Raw genomic sequence first — 18387 nt, 5'->3', positions numbered from 1 at the left:
CTGGTGTGAGGTGATATCTCATTGTGGTTTTGATTTGTATTTCCCTGATGCCGAGTGACGTGGAGCACTTTTTCATGTGTCTGTTGGCCATCTGGATGTCTTCATTAAAAGGATTATTCACCACGATCAAGTGGGATTTATTCCAGGGCTGCAGGGTTGGTTCAACATCCGCAAATCAATCAATGTGATAGAACACATTAATAAAAGAAAGAACAAGAACCATATGATACTCTCCATAGATGCTGAGAAAGCATTTGACAAAGTACAGCATCCCTTCCTGATCAAAACTCTTCAAAGTGTAGGGATAGAGGGCACATACCTCAATATTATCAAAGCCATCTATGAAAAACCCACCACAAATATCATTCTCAATGGAGAAAAACTGAAGGCTTTTCCGCTAAGGTCAGAAACACGGCAGGGATGTCCATTATCACCACTGCTATTCAACATAGTATTAGAAGTCCTAGCCTCAGCAATCAGACAACAAAAAGAAATTAAAGGCATCCAAATTGGCAAAGAAGAAGTCAAACTATCACTCTTCGTAGATGATATGATACTATATGTGGGAAACCCAAAAGACTCCACTCCAGCTAGAACTTGTACAGGAATTCAGTGAAGTGTCAGGATATAAAATCAATGCACAGAAATCAGTTGCACTTCTGTACACCAACAACAAGACAGAAGAAAGAGAAATTAAGGAGTCAATCCCATTTACAATTGCACCCAAAACTGTAAGATACCTAGGAATAAACCTAACCAAAGAGGCTAAGAATCTATATGCAGAAAACTATAAAGTACTCATGAAAGAAATTGAGGAAGACACAAAGAAATGGAAAAACGTTCCATGCTCCTGGATTGGAAGAATAAATATTGTGAAAATGTCCATGCTACCTAAAGCAATCTACACATTTAATGCAATCCCTATCAAAATACCATCCATTTTTTTCAAAGAAATGGAACAAATAATCCTAAAATTTATATGGAACCAGAAAAGACCTCGAATAGCCAAAGGAATATTGAAAAAGAAAGCCAAAGTTGGTGGCATCACAGTTCCGGACTTCAACCTCTATTACAAAGCTGTCATCATCAAGACAGCATGGTACTGGCACAAAAACAGACACATCGATCAGTGGAACAGAATAGAGAGCCCAGAAATGGACCCTCAACTCTATGGTCAACTAATCTTCGACAAAGCAGGAAAGAATGTCCAATGGAAAAAAGACAGCCTCTTCAATAAACGGTGCTGGGAAAATTGGACAGCCACATGCAGAAAAATGAAATCGGACCACTTCCTTACACCACACACAAAAGTAGACTCAAAATGGATGAAGGACCTCAATGTGAGAAAGGAATTCATCAAAATCCTTGAGGAGAACACAGGCAGCAACCTCTTTGACCTCAGCCGCAGCAACATCGTCCTAGGAACATCAGCAAAAGCAAGGGAAGCAAGGGCAAAAATGAACTATTGGGATTTCATCAAGATCAAAAGCTTTTGCACAGCAAAGGAAACAGTTAACAAAACCAAAAGACAACTGACAGAATGGGAGAAGATATTTGCAAACGACATATCAGAAAAAGGGCTAGTGTCCAAAATCTATAAGGAACTTAGCAAACTCAACACCCAAAGAACAAACAATCCAATCAAGAAATGGGCAGAGGACATGAACAGACATTTCTACAAAGAAGACATGTTTTTTTTTTTTAACGAAATTTCTCTTTGATTTTCTGCCGTTGGAATAGGATATGCCTATGTGTAGATTTTTTTTTTTTTTTAATCCTGCATGGTGCTCTCTGAGCGTCCTAGACCTGTGGTTTTGCAGCTGTCATTTATTTTGGAAAATCTGTACCCAGTAATCCTGCAAATAGTTCTTGTGTTATTTTCTTTCTTCTCCTCCTGGTGTTCCCATTACACATATGTGATACTTTTGTAATTGTATATAGTCCTTGGATATTCTCTTTTTTCTTATTTTGTTTTGCATTCTTTCTTCTCTTTGCTTTTCAGTTTGGGAAGTTTCTATTAACATATCCTCAGGCTTATTGACTTGTTCTTTGCCCATGTTCAGTCTCTTAATGAGCCCACCAAAGGCATTTTTCATTGCTGTTATGGTGTTTTATATTTCTAGCATTTACATTTTCTTTTCTTAGGGTATGCATCTCTGCTTGCGTTACCTGTCTATTCTTGCATGTTATCCACTTTTCCCATTAGAGCCCTTAGTCATATTAGTCATGGCCACTTTAAATTCCAGGTCTAATAATTCTCTGGCGTATCAGTCTGGTTCTGATGGCTGATTCATCTTTTTGGACTGTGTTTGGTTTTGTTTTCATTTTAGCATAGCTTGTAAGTTTTTGGCGAAAGCGGACATGATGTATCACGTAAAAAGATCCTAGGTAAATAGGCCTTTGGTGGGAGATTCTATGTTTATCCAGCCAGGAATTAGGCTGTGCTTGCTAGGTGCTAACAGTTGCATGTGTCAGAGGCAGACGTTTCTTTTAGGATCCTTGTTTTCGACTCTTCTATAGTCTTGGGTTGCTTGGGATAGTCTTTCTTAAAGACTCTAAGCTTCCAGTTCCATCAGCTATAATCTCCTGTTGTTATACAGGAGTGCAGTGCATGTGGTGATATTGTGTGGGGGAAGGAGAAGCATTTCATAGTTCTGTGCTCAGGTCTCAGTCTAAAAGACTGAGGGCACCTATGCCCCTGAAATATGACCTCCACAAGTGCTCCTCAGCTTTTTCCTGACCTTAGTTGGGATGGGTAGGCTAGAAAAGTTTGGAGTTGGGTGTAGCCTTTCCCCTACACTTGAGACTACAAAAGACAGCTCTCTCAATATTTCCCTTCCCCCAGTTTGGTTACACTCTAGTATAATACAAGTTAGTAGACTTAGGTCCCATGGGCTCTATGGTTCAGAACTTTAAGGCCCATAGACTGTACTGCTCCAGGTCACTTGGACTTTATCACTCTAGAGTCCCAGAGTATTGTAGTTCAAAATACTGCTTCCAGAACTTTATGGATTCAGGCTCTAAACTCAAAATCTCTTTGGCCTATGGCCCCAGTATTCCATTTTAAGGGTGCGTTGGTAGAAGGGCTACAATATTTTAAATCTAGATGGATCCAGGATTTTGTAGTTTCTAAACACTGCAATGCCAGTGCACTGTATTTTTCTTGCTTTGAGGTAAAGTAAACAAAACAAGACAAAACAAACTTGTGGCCTCTGGAAGGTTCAGAGTCTAAATTGACTATGGTTTCCTTTTTATATGTTGACTCAGGTTTTATGACCCCAGAGTTCTCCAGCTTGAAGGTTCTATGACTCTGGGCCCCTTGGTGATCTGAAGTTTTGTGGTTAAAGGTCTTGATTGGACAAGGGACAAGCCCCCTTGTCCAATGTTTCAATGTTCCCAGTATTCTGTGGTTTCAGGTCTACGTGGCTCCTGAATGTGCAAGGTACCAGGACCCCAAGGTAGGCCTTGGCCTCTAAGATCCAAGGGTCCTGGGAGGTAGAGTCTCTGGTCCCAGGGGACCACTCTTCCTGCACTCTCTGCTTTCTGAGCCTTCCAAAATAAGAGCTGTAACAGGTCTGCAGGGTCCTTGTTACCTGCTCCAAACATAGAGCCAGCTGCTTGTTTCAAGAACGAATACGACGTTTTTCTGGACAGGTGGGAGGCTTCTGGGGGCAAAATAATGAATAAAATAGCCCTCAAAAATCTGGACAAAAAGAAGTGAAACCAACAAGAAGTAGGAAAGGAAGTCTAAATCAGGTCCCCTCTTACTCTCCGGCGTAACACCCTACCCTGAGCCTTTTTCCTTCCTAGGCCTTCTCTCTGCTACTAGTTAAATAGGCATCTGTGCGATTGTTTGTTTCAATGTCCACCTCCTCTACCAGAGCTGTGTCTCTGCTGTTCAGGCTGTCAGCCCAGGGCCTGCCCCAGAACTGTGGAGTGAATGAGGCTGGCTTGTGGCCCAAGGCTCCAAGGATCAGGATCTCTGTAATATGTGAGTTCCTGTTCATGAGCGCTGACTTGCACAGTCCTGAGGGCCCCTGGGGACATTTTGCCTGGGCTCCAGGAACTGTAAGTATTGTTTTAACCTCCCTCTATAGAGTGAGCCAGGGGCCCAGCTCCATTGCTGCCAGGGGCTGGGAGTTTGCAGGGCCTCCCTCTCTTCCTTAAGCCTCCCTTCTGCTGTTGCTGGGCAGAGTAGGCAGGGAAGGAGGGAGCAGAGGCTGAGTGAGCTGTTTGTTCAGAGGGGATTGGTTAGACCAGGTGCAGATGCCTTGGGCTGCCAAGGATGTGATTGGCTGCTGACCCCCTTCCCCCACTCCATCTCCCCTCTGCAGAGCTTGGGGGCTGGAACACGCGAAGGAAGTGGAGTCGGGGGTGGGGGGATGGGGGGTGGGTGCTGGGAGCGCCCCCAGGGTCAGTGTCAGCTCAGCCTAGAGAAATATGGGCTTACTGAGGGTCTGTGCTGCTCAGTAGCCTGAAGTAAGCTCTGCCTTGGGACAACCAGCTTTACTCCGCTCTCTGCCATTCAGGAGCTCTCTGATCACAAGCCTGGCACACTATCTCCTCCTCTCTCAGGGGGAAAGGAGGATAAGGGAGGACATCTTGCTCTTTCCCTGCACTCCAGCCTTTGAGTTAATTCACACGTGCGTGTGGGGGCTCTGTCTCCACTTTCTCCTGGCGCTCTACAGCAGTTCTCAAAGGCCTGGGTCATCCACCGTGCCACTGCCCAGGCCCAAGGCAGAGCCCAGCTGTCCTGAGATTCCTCCCATAACCTGGGCAGGTGAGAGTTTTTGGAAAAATCACATTCCTATCTCCTCATGGTCCCAGGCTCCCTGGTGGCCTCACACCTCACATCTTACAAGCCAGAGGCATGACCCAGGTCACCACCCTCTCACGCTCCCCTCAGCTGCCATGCCACCTCACTTGGAGGAAATGTTTCCTTTCCTTCCTAGTGAAGAAAATTAAGGGCACCAGGCCATGTGCCTCGGACTGCCCACCCCACCCTTGCACAGGGTTCACACACCCATACACCTCTTCCTCTATTAAGGACAAAACAGTCTTGTCCTGGACCCCATGCCCTCCCAGCCTCCAGACCTCCTCTGCCAGTCAGACCCTTCTCTCCAACCTGCCCCACACAAGCTCCTCGGTCTTCTTTAGGATATGAAAAGTGTTGTGTCTTTTCCATCCACTAAGACAATCCCTACTGATCCCAGTCCCATCAAAACTTCAAACCATCTTCTCTCCTCCCTGCAGCATACCAAGGTAATGGAATCATCGCCTACAGTGGTCTGCTCGTGTCCAGTTTATTCCTCTCCACACCACAGACTGGCTTCAGCCCCCACCACACACTGACTCCTCTCTCACTAAAGGCAACAGTAACTAGTTGGTTTCCAAACTCAATAGGTGTATTTTGATTCTTTTTAAAAATTTTTTAATAAACATATAATGTATTATTAGCCCCAGGGGTACAGGTCTGTGAATCGCCAGGTTTACACACTTCACAGCACTCACCATAGCACATACCCTCCCCAATGTCCATAACCACACCCCCCTCGCCCCCGGCCACCCTCAGTTTGTTTTGTCACATTAAGAGTCTCTTATGGTTTGTCTCCCTCCCGATCCCATCTTGTTTCATTTATTCTTTTCCTACCCCCCAAGCCCCCCATGTTGCATCTCCACTTCCTCATATCAGGGAGATCATATGATAGTTGTCTTTCTCCGATTGACTTATTTCACTAAGCATAATACCCTCTAGTTCCATCCACGTCGTTGCAAATGGCAAGATTTCATTTCTTTTGATGGCTGCATAGTATTCCATTGCATATATATACCATTTCTTCTTTATCCATTCATCTGTTGATAGACATCTAGGTTCTTTCCATAGTTTGGCTATTGTGGACATTGCTGATATATATATATATATATATATATATATATATATATATATATGTATATATGTATATGTATACATATATAATATATATATATATATGGGTGCACGTGCGTGTATTTTGATTCTTATCAGACTGCATCTCCCTGATGTATTTCACAACTGGCGATCACTTTTGGTCCCAAGAAGAATCTTCTGTCCTGGGAAACTCTCCTTACTCTCCGACCAGTTCTCTGGCCCATTTGATTCAGTCTCTTACATGAGTTCCATTTTCTCCCCCTGTCCCTTAAGCAGTGCTTTCTGATTTTTTTTTTTCAGTCATGGCAAGCGAAGAGAATGATTATGCTTGTGTAACACAATGGAGGGAAGTGGTGGGGATAGAGAGCTCTGAGCAGACTGCTGGCAGCTGGTGGGGCTAGACACCCAGAGAGCTGAGAAGATCAGTGGCTGCTGGACCTTAGCAATGGCCATCGTGGATCTGCTCTTCTGGCTCAACACATTCTCCCTGGGTGACTTCCCTAGCTCCTGTACTGTCAGTACCTGAATCTCCATGATGACCCGGTACCACGTCTTTCTCCTGCCCAATGCTCTCCACTCTTCCTCCTCCACACCCATTCCCTGGGACGTCTGAAGATGCTTCCAACGTATTTTGCCCAAACAATAAATTGCTGTATTTCCCCCATCCTGCTTTTGTGTGCCTTTGTCCTTTACAGACCCTATCATCCACATGGTCACTCCGGATACAAACCTGAGCATCACCCTTGAATCTTCCTGTGCCCCTCACTCCCCACATCCCACCAGCCACCAATTCCTGCTGGTTGATTCTGCTGGATATATCCCAGGCCCACCCCTCCTCTCCATTCCAGACTAACAAAACCCAAATTCAAGACTTCTTTCTCTTTGGTTCTGCTCCTTCTTTCGCGGCCCCTCCCATCCATGCATCTTTGCAGCAGCTGCTCAGTCAGGTCTTTCTAAACTCAAACCCCATAATGTCATTCCCTTTCATGGCTGCCTTGTCACCTTCAAGACATATTCCATGTTCCTCATCACACCCCTCCAGCACTCGTAGCCCTCGGTCTCACCTCTTACCATTTCTTGTGTCTCAAATCAATGCTCCAGGAACTCCAGCCTACTTGAGGCTCCCTAAACACCCCGGATATTTCCAGCCTTCATTCCCTGTATCGTGCAGGCCTCGGTTGGCTAGAATGTCTTTCCCATTTCACAGCCCCTCTCCCAACTTGGTATCCATTTTTGCATTCTTTAACCCAGCTCAGTCTTTACTTCTGCCAGGGAGCCCTCCCTGACCACCTTCTTCCCTCATGATGGCATCCGTCCCAGCTTGTGTTGTCATTGACAGAGAACTTTTCATCGTGTGTGTGTGTGTGTGTGTGTGTGTGTGTGTGTGTGTGTGTGTCTGTTTCATCCAGAGACAGTGAATAGGATCTCCATGTGATTTACTTCAGGGTTCCCAGCATCAGCCAGCAGTGGGCGTAAAGCAGATTAGGTACCCAGGGAGTCCCAACTGAGTGAATGAAGGGGTGAATGTGCAGGACTTTGAAAGATGGGCATACTCAAACAGGAATGGGAAGTCAGTGGAGGTGTTCTTAGTAGGGGATGCAGGAGTCAGGGCACACAGTAAATGGGAGTATCTGTCTTCTATTTAGTGCCTAATTCCATCTGTTCTGATTATGTTTCTGCTCCAGGCAATGGTCAAAAAGGTAAAGAATGAGGACGCAGACAAATACCTCAATTTATACACCCACAGGATAGAACACCAGGTTAAGGCCCCTGCTGCCACCTACTGGCAGGGTACCCTCAGCTCTTATTTGGAGAGGGAGACTTCTTATTTTATTCTCTCTCAACAGGCTATACCATACCTCTGTGCCTCTGCACCTACTGTCCCCTACATCTCTCTGCATCTGCTATTCCCTTCACCCCAATGACCCCGGCAGAGGTAGAGTCTCTTCATATTTTCCCCAGGCTAATTTAAAGGCCAACTCCTTTAGGAAGGCTTTCCTGGAACCCTCCTCAGTGGTATCTGTGCATAACCCATTACAGATTTATATGCAGCATTTAGAACCATTTATGACCACCACAGGTCTATGTATCTGGCTGCTTAGGGGCTAGGATGTTCCAAAGGAAGACTAGGGGTCGTGTCCACCTCATTTCTGAGTTCCCAGAATCAATGAGGACAGGACTGGGCTAGAGTATCTCTGCTTGGTGGTGATGTATCCACATATGAATGAATGAGTAAATATGTGCATGGGGACAGGTGTTACCAAGGCACTATATTAGCCAGAGCAGACGGGAAAATTGTCAGTGGGCTGGGCTCATCAGAGAGGTAGGATTTGAGCAAGGTCTTCAAGGATGAGGACTAATGGAGACAGGAGGGAGAAGACATTCCCAGGGCAAGCAGAGAGTATGAGCAAATACTCAGGCACAAATGAGTGGCAAATTCAGGTTTGTTATTTATTTATTTATTTATTTATTTATTTATTTATTTATTTGACAGAGAGAGATCACAAGTAGATAGAGAGGCAGGCAGAGAGAGATAGAGAGAGAGAGAGAGAGAGAGAGAGAGAGAGAAGCAGGCTCTCTGCTGAGCAGAGAGCTCGATGTGGGACTCGATCCCAGGACCCTGAGATCATGACCCGAGCCGAAGGCAGCGGCTTAACCCACTGAGCCACCCAGGCGCCCAAATTCAGGTGTTTTTAAAGAAAGGCATGTGGTGTGGTGTGGTGTAGGGCAGCTGGAGGGTGGTTTGTGTGCTGCAGGTGGTGAGAGATATGGCAAGAAAGGAAGGCTGGGATCAGACATCTCAGGCAGCCATGCAATCGTTGTTGTCAAGCCAAGGGTCTTGGATCCATGCTGGAACCCTCTGGCAGAGCATGAGATCTCTGCATATTCTTCATGAATGTGTGAGCTCCATGTTTAGGCAGATGGCTCAGGTGTCTAAATTCTTTAAAAAAAGAATTTTTAAAACTTAGAGATGGCACAAAAATGTGAGGGAACATGAGAGTATCAGAGCTGCAGAAAGTGTGAGAACCCCATGAGTGTGAGAGCCAATTACTGGCCAATGGTTCACTTTCCAAAAGGACTGGTTAAGAGTGGGCTATAACTTACTTCAACTAGGAGTGGATTCATTTCAGGGTGCCTGGGTGCTTCAGTGGGTTAAGCATCTGCCTTCGGCTCAGGTCATGATGCCAGTGTCCTGGGATGGAGCCCTGTGTTGGGTTCCCTGCTCAGTGGGGAGTCTGCTTCTCCCTCTGCTTCTCCTCTGCCTCTCCTTCTGCCCCTCCCCCTGCCCCTCCTCCTGCACTCATTCGCTCTCTCTCTCTCAAATAAGTGGAGTCTTTAAAAAAAAAAAAAAAGGAACGGGTTCATTTGGAGTTTTATTCAATTTACGCAGTTCTGAGTCTCCAACACTTAGAGGAAGCACATGTGTCTCCTATGGTGTGAAGTCATGTGTCCCTATACATCATTCTGTCTGTGTTCACTTGTCCTCACTGATCTCTAGGGAAAAACAGATGAGCAATTTGCAGAAGCCAGATTGCTGGCCAGGCCTGTCTGACTCCAGAGCCCATACTCTTTCCATTCCATTTCCATTTCCATTCCCCCTCACCTGCACATCTCCAGCGATGCCCTCCATGACTACATCATGCTGGACCACAAAGTGGGCCATGGTGCCTGAGCTGGCAAAGGCAGACTGGTCTTGCAGTGCTGGGCAGAAGGTGATTCAGACATAGGTCCCTCCCCTCTCAATCCTGGTAGATGGGGATGAGTCAGCCTCACCTGAATGGGTGGGAAGGATTGAGATGGGTGGCATGGAGGGCTCACCAGGCCGAAATCCAGGAAAGGGGACATCAAAAGGGGCAATATCTGAGCATGGGGAAAAGCAAGCCCTGCACCACCCGCCTCTCCTGCTTACAGCACCCTTCCACTTGCCCCAGTGCTATAATCCTCTCCAAATCCCACAGCTAGCTCCTCCTGCTCTGCCTCTTCCAGCAGGCCCAGGCTGACCCACCCAGCCCTCCCCACAGCTCCCAGGCTCTAGAAGTCTGACCCTCACCCACAACCTTGCCCTGGCTCACTTGCCATCCGTCCCTGGGCCCAGTCTCCGGAGGAGTGTCATGTCCCCACCTAGAGCAGAGACCTGGGTCTCCTCCCACAGAGGCTGTGTGGTGTGTGCTGTGGAGAGAGACAAATGCGGAAACAGGGCCTAGGTCCCCTCCCACCCTTACTGCTGTGGAAAATTGCAGTCTAGCAAGGCTCTCCTCTGGGATAGAATTTCATGTGTTTTCACACACACACACACACACACACACACACACACACACACACACACACACGCCGCCTTCTGACTCTCAGAATCACGTGTGTGAAGAAGGCTTTTAGCGCCTCATGAAATCACAGATGATTTTCTGGTCCCGGATGTTTGCCGAGCAGGCCACAAGATCAGCTCTTCTGGAATTCCAGCCCAAGACAAATGTCCATTTAGACATGTCTCTGTGCCTCCTTTTTTCCAGAAAATGGAACCTTGGGAATTCTGCTTCCCCCCTTCTTCCTGCTACAGTTGTCAGGAAGCTTAGGGGCAAACTGAGCCCCCATACGCTCTGAGACTTCTGCTTACATACATTCCCTTGGCTTCCTTCCTTTCAGAGGTCTTTGTTCTGTTTTTCCCCCACAGGATTGGCTCTACCCTCTGCTTTAACCTTTAAGGAGAAGGGGGAGGGAGCTGCCATTTATAGCTTAGGGCTTAAGAGTGCAGGCTGCAAGGACTCAGATGCTCCCTGAGGGCCCCTGGACAAGTTATTCACACTCTCTAAGCCTCAGTCTCCTCATCTGTAGCACGGGAATGATAATAGCTCCTATTTCATAGACAGCGTTTGTGGGGATTAAGTGAGACCATTTACATAAAGCACTTGGAACCATACTTGGTTCTTAGTACGTGCTCAATAACGCTAACAATTACAGTTATCATCACATCTTCATGAGACTCTGCACCAGTGATTTGAAGGAAGGCATTTTCTCAAATTCTCACAATGGTCCTGGGCTGTGGATGGCATCTCCCTATTGTACTGGCAGGAATAGTGAAGCGGAGCAGTGGAGTCATTTGCCTGTGGTCCCACCTTAGGAAAAGGTCAAAGCTGGGTTCAGAACCCAGGTCTCTGTGTGTCTGTCTCTCTCCTTTATGTATGTATACCACCCTGCCTCTCTGGGTCAGTAGGCTCAAATGAGGCAAGACCTCCAAGCGAAACAGCTTGGTGAGGGTGGCCACATGGCATGAGTGGTTTCTCTGCGCCTGTCCATTCATCTCCCAGAGGAGGTGGGTAGGCCAGCTCAGTGGTTTTCCAGTCTGGCTGGATACCAAATTCACCCGCAAATGGGTTAAGAACATAGATTCCTGGGCTCCTCCCCAACCTACTGAAGCAAAATCCAGAAGGGTGGGGTCCAGGAATCTGTATTTCTAACAGCTCACATAGTGATTCTGATGTAGCCAGTCTGGACTTCAAACATCTGTAGATGAAATTTTTTTATATTTTTTATATTTTTTTATTTTGTTATGTTTTCACCATAAGGTACATCATTATTTTTGTTTGTTTGTTTGTATGTTTTAGACTGAGCCACTCAGGTACTCCATCTTTTTTTAAATTTTTATTGTGTTATGTTAGTCACCATACAATACATCATTAGTTTTTGATGTAGTGTTCAAAACGAGGCTGGCAGCCAGGACAGTTCTCTGGCCTAGAGAGCCTGAGACGGTATCCTCAAGGGCAGCCTGCACTTCACACTGTTTTCCCATTGCCCTTGCATTCTCAGTGGTCATTTGACGAATGCCAAATTTGTCTAGGTTGGCTTCTGCAACTTCAGTATTATCACCACATCATTTAATGGAGCCCACCCAGCACCCCCTAGTGCAAATTTATTTTTTCATAAAAGAAATCGCAACTGGAAAGTTATTGGACTTGCTCATTTCACACAGCTTGCATGGGTCAGACCTAATTTATTGCACAAATATCTTGAAGTCCAAACGTTACCCCTGCATTCATTTGAATGCAGAGGGATCTTGGCAGTGAGGTCAGGCCAGAAGTGGTAATAAAGGGAATCCCAAGTGCAGTTTCTGATTTCGGGGAGGCCATTATGATGGTTGAGACATAGTGCTGCTGACATTCCCCTGTGGGTGTTGGTACACAGGTGGCTGGCCTTCAGAGGTGGTATGTGAATATAGCCAGTTCCCATTCTTTCTGACACTGTGACCTCCACAGTCAGCCTTGTGACCAATTAGCCAAGCTTCAAGCTAACCACTGCTAAGTACTGGCCCTGGTGCCATTATAGCAGGCCCTCATAGACCAGGGAAAAGTCACCTTCAGACCTGCTGCCGGGCTAGTAGAGATTCCGAACTTCTCTTCTTCTAGTCCCTGAGCATGAAAGGGAGGAGGGTGAAAAGGGGATGAGATCTCATAAGGGGGAAGAAAATGGATAGATGGCCCAGTTTTGCACATGCCCACCTTGGCCCTAGGAGATCTGACCAGGCTTCCAGTTCAACTAAATCCCTCACCCATAGTTTGTCATCTGCTCATTAATCTCTTTCCCTCATTCACACTCCTAAATACTGTGCCTGAGAAATTGATTCACAGGCAGCTTACACACAAAGAAACTCTGTGGCTTAAAATATGAATGTAGAATAGAACAATAAATGGCTAATATTTTGTTTTATGAAAAATGTTTTCCATTTACACACAATGCTTCTTTCCCATCAAATAGACCCTCACACCCATCCTCTCCCCATGCTTTAGAGTAAATTTCTTTATATGCCATTAATTCCTCAGTATGTAGTAGCTAAACCTAAAGTTTATGTGCTTGATGAAACTCTTTTGGAAGCTGGGAGGAAATAATGAAGGAAGACTTTACATTTCTGCCAGTAGAAATTTAAATTTCATTTAGGAAATAGGATTCAATTTAGAAAAATCTTACCTGAATATAACATTACTAGAAGGTGTCAGTTCTTAAATAAGCCACATCCTGCTGGGAGGGGGAAAGTGGAAATGGGGATGTAAACTCCCATTTATTGAACACCTACTTTCTTACAAGTTTGAATATTAATTAATTTATGTCACCTTCATATAACCTTATGGAGTAAAGAATATTATTTTCATTTCATGGAGGTAGGAACTGAGACCCTGGGAAAACATGTGTAAGTTCCTGATCACGCAGTTAAGATGAAATTGGTCACATTTCAGACTGGATGAAGCCTTATCTGATGCCCACATGAGCAACTGTATTTCCCTGCTGATGGGCTTTCTCACAGATTTTCTTTGCCTGGTGCTTCTCTTTGACTTCTGCAACATCGACTTTATTGTTGATGGTCCCGAGAGATGAGAAATGAAAGAGACAGAAATAGACAAAGGAAAAAAAGAGGTGGTTAGAAACAGAGAGAAGAATACAAACAAAAATGAAGGAGGAAGAGAAGGGTGGAGGATGGGGAGAGAGAAAGAGCAAAATTGTACCATAAAACTAGGGTGAGAAAAGGAACAACAGAAGAGAGGGGAGTCCAGGTAGATAAAAATCAAGCGAAGCAGTTATCATTATCTCCATTTGTCAGGTGGGGAAATGGAGACCACACAGTTGGCATATGGTAGACCTGGTGCTGGGACTTTTTCATTTCTCAAAATGTTGAATGAATTCCATGTTTTGGCCCATGAAGTTATGGGACACAGCAGAACATTTTTATTGTAACTGTTATGTGTCTACTGTAATATGTATTAAAATATAACTAGCACATTGAACCCATGAACTCACAAATATTGCTGCTTAAGATAAGACTAATTTAGGTAATCTTAAAAAGTATATATATTTTTTAAAAACTACATTAAGTGAATAATATGGTGGGTGGTACATGTGATAAAAATTGTGAAAGCAAAATGCAAATCCCTGCTAAGGCATCTGGCCTGAGTAGGGAGGGGGTCTTGACCTCAGAGAACTCAGAGACTAATGGAATACAAGTAAAACTGCTTACCACCGCACCCCCCCCCAAATTTTTTCCATTGCTCTAAGAAGCTAATAGAGTATAAATTTCAAAGAAGAGAGGGATCACTTTTTTCCCAAGCTTTTAGGAAAGGGTTCTAGAGGAGGTGGCCTTAGTGCTAGGCCTGATAAACAGAGAGACTTTGGATACATGTTTTTTACTGGCCATGCCTTTTTAGTTTCCTTTGTTGGCTTTTTTTCTTCCTGGCATCTAACTCTTTGGGACCCTCCTAGACTCTGTTCTTATCTTCCTCTTCCCCTCCTCTGTTCTTTCTACAGTCTCTCTCTAAGCTCTCTCTGGCTCTAAATATCATTTATATGTAGATGACTCCCAAATCTGTATCTCTCTTGTTTACCTGTCCCATGAAATCCAGAGGTACATATCTAATTGCTTACTTGACATTTCCACTAGAATGTTGAATAGGTACCTAAAGCTTAACATAACCCAAACTTAGTTCTTGGTATCACCCTCACCTCCATAGTCTGCTCCTCCCCAGTCCTCCTTATCTCAGGAAATAGTTGTTTGGCTGAAAATTTTTAGAGTCATGCCTGACCCCCTTCTTCCTCTCACATTCCACATCTAATCCATCAGGGAATTTTGGCTCTATCTTTAGATACATCCACAATCTAATTCTTACCACTCCTATAATTACTACCCAAGTTCAAACTACCAACATCTCTTGCTTGGACAAATGACTTATTAACTGGCTTCCCTCTGTAAAGCTCTGCCTCTCTCACAACAGTGAGAGAGGTCATTTAATCCTAAGTGAGGCCATGTCCCTTTTTTACTCAAAACTCTCTGTGACTATCTATAGTTAGAGTAAAAGCCAAAGTTCTCACCAAGGGCCCAATGACCCTTCACAGTCTGGCTCACTGTCACCTCTTTAACCCCATAATCTCCTACTCTTTCCCTCACTTATTCTGCTCCATCCACACCTCCCTCATTGCTGTTTCTTGAATTTGTTCAGCATACTCCTGTCTCAGAGTATCTGCAATGACTTTTCCCTTAGTTTGGAACACTCTTCCTCTTGATCTTTGCAAGTTGTACACACTATCTTCTTTCAGGTCTTTGTTCAAATGTCATTTCATCAAAGGGACATCCTTGATTACTCTAAAATAGCACCTTCCTATTCACTATGTATCTCCCTTGTTCTACTTTCTATTTCTTTGTAACACTTCTTATCCATAAACTAACATATACGTCTATGTTTAATTTTTCCTTGTCTGTCTTCTCCAGTGGACTATGAGCTCCTTTAGTGCAGGGATTTTGTCTGTCTCATTTTCTGCTATATACACAGTGCATGGAATATGGCCTGGCACACAGCAGGTACTCAACAATTATATGTATAATGGCCATTCTGGATAGATAGCATAGAAACACAGAATGTATTTCAAGGAACAGCAAGTATTTAGAGCAGAGGTGCAGGTAAAGAAGATATGGAGGAAAATCTGGAGTATTTGGGTAGGCCTAGAGAATAAAGAGATTTGAATACTAGAATCAAGGAGCTCACATGGCAGTGAAGACTTTTGCTATGGAGAATAGGGAGTTAGGGATAAATCTTAAAAAGGGAAGGGATGGGTCAGAGCTGTCCTTTAAGGAGTGATAGATAGTTCAGTGTCCTAGAGCATATTCATGCAACTCTGTAAAAGGAAGAAACAACAATCTCCATTTACATATGGAGAAACTGAGGCACAGATATGGGGTGAAGTGGGGGTGAAGTTATTTGACCAAAGCAGTGTCTGACAGGAACACTTGAGAAAGATATGCAGCTTGCAGAAGAGACCACTCAGGAGGGAAGTGTTTCTAGGCAGTTGAAACAGACTATTGCTGCACTTGTGTTGGGGGTGGGCCGGACTGGCAATGCCCCCAAGGTCTTCTGGGAGGTATGGAAGTGTAGGGTGGAGCTGGTCAGGCAGCAGCACACTGGGACCTCTGTGTATGCGCTGCCTCCAACAAGCATACTTTCCATAGAGTCTGCCCAAGAACATTTCCTCCAGCCTACTTTGCCTACTTTAAAAAAAAATTCTTTTGGTGGTTTTTTTTTTTTTCCTATTGAAGTAGAAATCCAAATTCTGACCCACTACTTGGCCTTTGCATCTTTTTTTTTAAATTTTTTTAATTTATTTATTTATTATTATTATTTTTTAGATTTTATTTATTTATTTGACAGAGAGAGATCACAAGCAGGCAGAGAGGCAGGCAGAGACAGAGGAGGAAGCAGGCTCCCTGCCAAGCAGAGAGCCCAATGCGGGGCTCGATCCCAGGACCCTGAGATCATGACCTGAGCCGAAGGCAGTGGCTTAACCCACTGAGCCACCCAGGTGCCCTAAATTTTTTTAATTTATTTGACAGAGAGAAATCACAACTAGGCAGAGAGGCAGGCAGAGAGAGAGGAGGAAGCAGGCTCCATGCGGAACAGAGAGCCTGATGTGAGGGCTTGATCCCAGGACCCCGGGATCATGACCTGAGCCGAAGGCAGAGGCTTTAACCCACTGAGCCACCCAGGCACCCCAGCCCTTGCATCTTTTGACCAGCAACCTCTCTGGTTAGCCCTCATACTACAAATTCATACCAGCTGTTTTGCCTTTGTTTCTCTCTCCTTTCCCTGGTTTCTCACATGCAATGGTTCAAATCTTACCTATATGGAAAATCATGGTCCTAGGAAGCCCACTTTAATCACCTCAGCACCTCTCCCATGAACTCCCTTGCCAGGGGCACACATCTTACATCCTCCAAACTTTCCTTAACCCAGGGAGTGCCATCTGCTCATCAAAACCAGAAGGTTCCAGATGACAAAGCCCAGGGCTATTGCTGAGGCTTGCAGGTTGTTTACAGTACAAGGCCCCTCTAGTGAAGGAGGTCAGAGCAAAGACTGAAACTGCCTGTGCTGGCCTTACTCAACTGCTAAATCTGAGTCCTCTCCCTGAGAAGGGGGGGGGCTTTTTTAGGTAACCCTAAGGTGTTATATGGGCTAATGAGTCCCCACTAAGCTCCCCTTGACCTACTCCTTCTCCCATTTTTATTATCTCAAAGAAGGCACTGTCTTCTACCAGGTCAGACAAGCTGAAATCAGGTTGGCACCTCTGTATTACTTACTTTTCACATACATTAGGTTGTTTCTCCCTGTTTATGGTCTCTAATCCCACCAACACTGCACTGCTCCAGCCCTCAGCATCCTTCAGGTTTCTTACTGAGCTCTCTGTTTCCCAGTTGGCCTCTCCAGCCCACCCCATTTCATTATTGTCACATCTTGCTTAAAACCTTGCCATTTCTCCTCATTATGGGCCACAGTTATTTCTTTGTTTTTTAAAGATTTATTTATTTGAGAGAGAGAGAGAGAGAGAGAGAGTATGAGTTGGAAGGACAGAAGGAGAGAGAGAGAGAGCATCCAAGCATACTCCCCACTGATGGGGGAGGGAAAGCTTGCTCTCAGGAGCATAAGATCATGAGCTGAAATCAAGAGTAGGATGCTTAACCAACCGTGCCACTTAGGTGCACTGGGCTGCAGTTATTTCTGAAGTGATGGGCACATGAACATTGAAATTCCCTAGCCCAGCCTTCTCCTTGCTCACCTGGTGAATATCTCTTATTTCAATCCTCAATTTATGTGTCGTCTCTGTAAGGCTTTCTCTGACTGCCTGGGGATGAGAGAACTAACTACTGTCTCCTGGTAGGCCTCACCATTCCCATAATCCTGCATTCACACTTTTCTTTTCTCCCAGCATATTGTTAAAACTATCTGCTTCCTTTTTCCTATCCCCCATTAGACTGTGAACTCTTTAGGATCTGGGACTGTGTATAATTTATCTTCCTCTTTCCATAGTACCCAGCACAGTGCAAGTCACACAGTCGGTATCAGAAAATGTTTGCTAAAAAAATAATCAAGCTAATATTATCAGGGACTTATGTCCCTGGCACTGATTTTAGCAGACATTTTCACATATGTAAACTCATTTAATTTTTGCAGGTGGGTCCTAATTTTATCCCCATTCTACAGATGTGTAAAATGAGACCCTGAGAAGTGAAGTGACTTGTCCTGAGTCCCAAAATTGGCAAAGCCAGGATTCAAACTCAAGAAATCTGATCTCATAGTGCATGCTCTTTATCACTATGCTCTACTGAAAAAGTGGACAAAAGAATGAACAAATGTCCACATGAATGAATAAAACAATAAGTTTGGAAGCAGGCATACATAAGTGAAATTGGAGATAAAGGGAAGGTGAGGCAGATGCAGGTCAAAGGTGGTTTATGGGCCTCAGCATGTAGACTGAACAGGACAGAGGTGACCAAGGTGTGAGTACAGTGGGAAACCACAGTAGAGTGTACACAATAACTTGTCATCAACAGCTGAGAGAGAAGACAGGGAGATGGGTTAAGTAGACTCTACCATGGGCCTATACGTGCTTGGGAACATGTACTTGGGAACCAGAACTCCTGAACAGACCACAGGGAACAAGAGGAGAAGCTAAGA

General features: G+C 44.9%; 1 pseudogene; it reads right to left on the bottom strand.

The window, feature by feature from the left end:
- Positions 1 to 18387, bottom strand: part of LOC123934641 — a 36347-nt pseudogene that overhangs the window by 6819 nt on the left and 11141 nt on the right.

The sequence above is a fragment of the Meles meles genome, chromosome X, assembly GCF_922984935.1.
Source record: "Meles meles chromosome X, mMelMel3.1 paternal haplotype, whole genome shotgun sequence".
NCBI lineage: Eukaryota > Metazoa > Chordata > Mammalia > Carnivora > Mustelidae > Meles > Meles meles.
The sequence above is the reverse complement of the archived record's forward strand: the minus strand, read 5'-3'. Positions and strand labels throughout refer to the sequence as shown.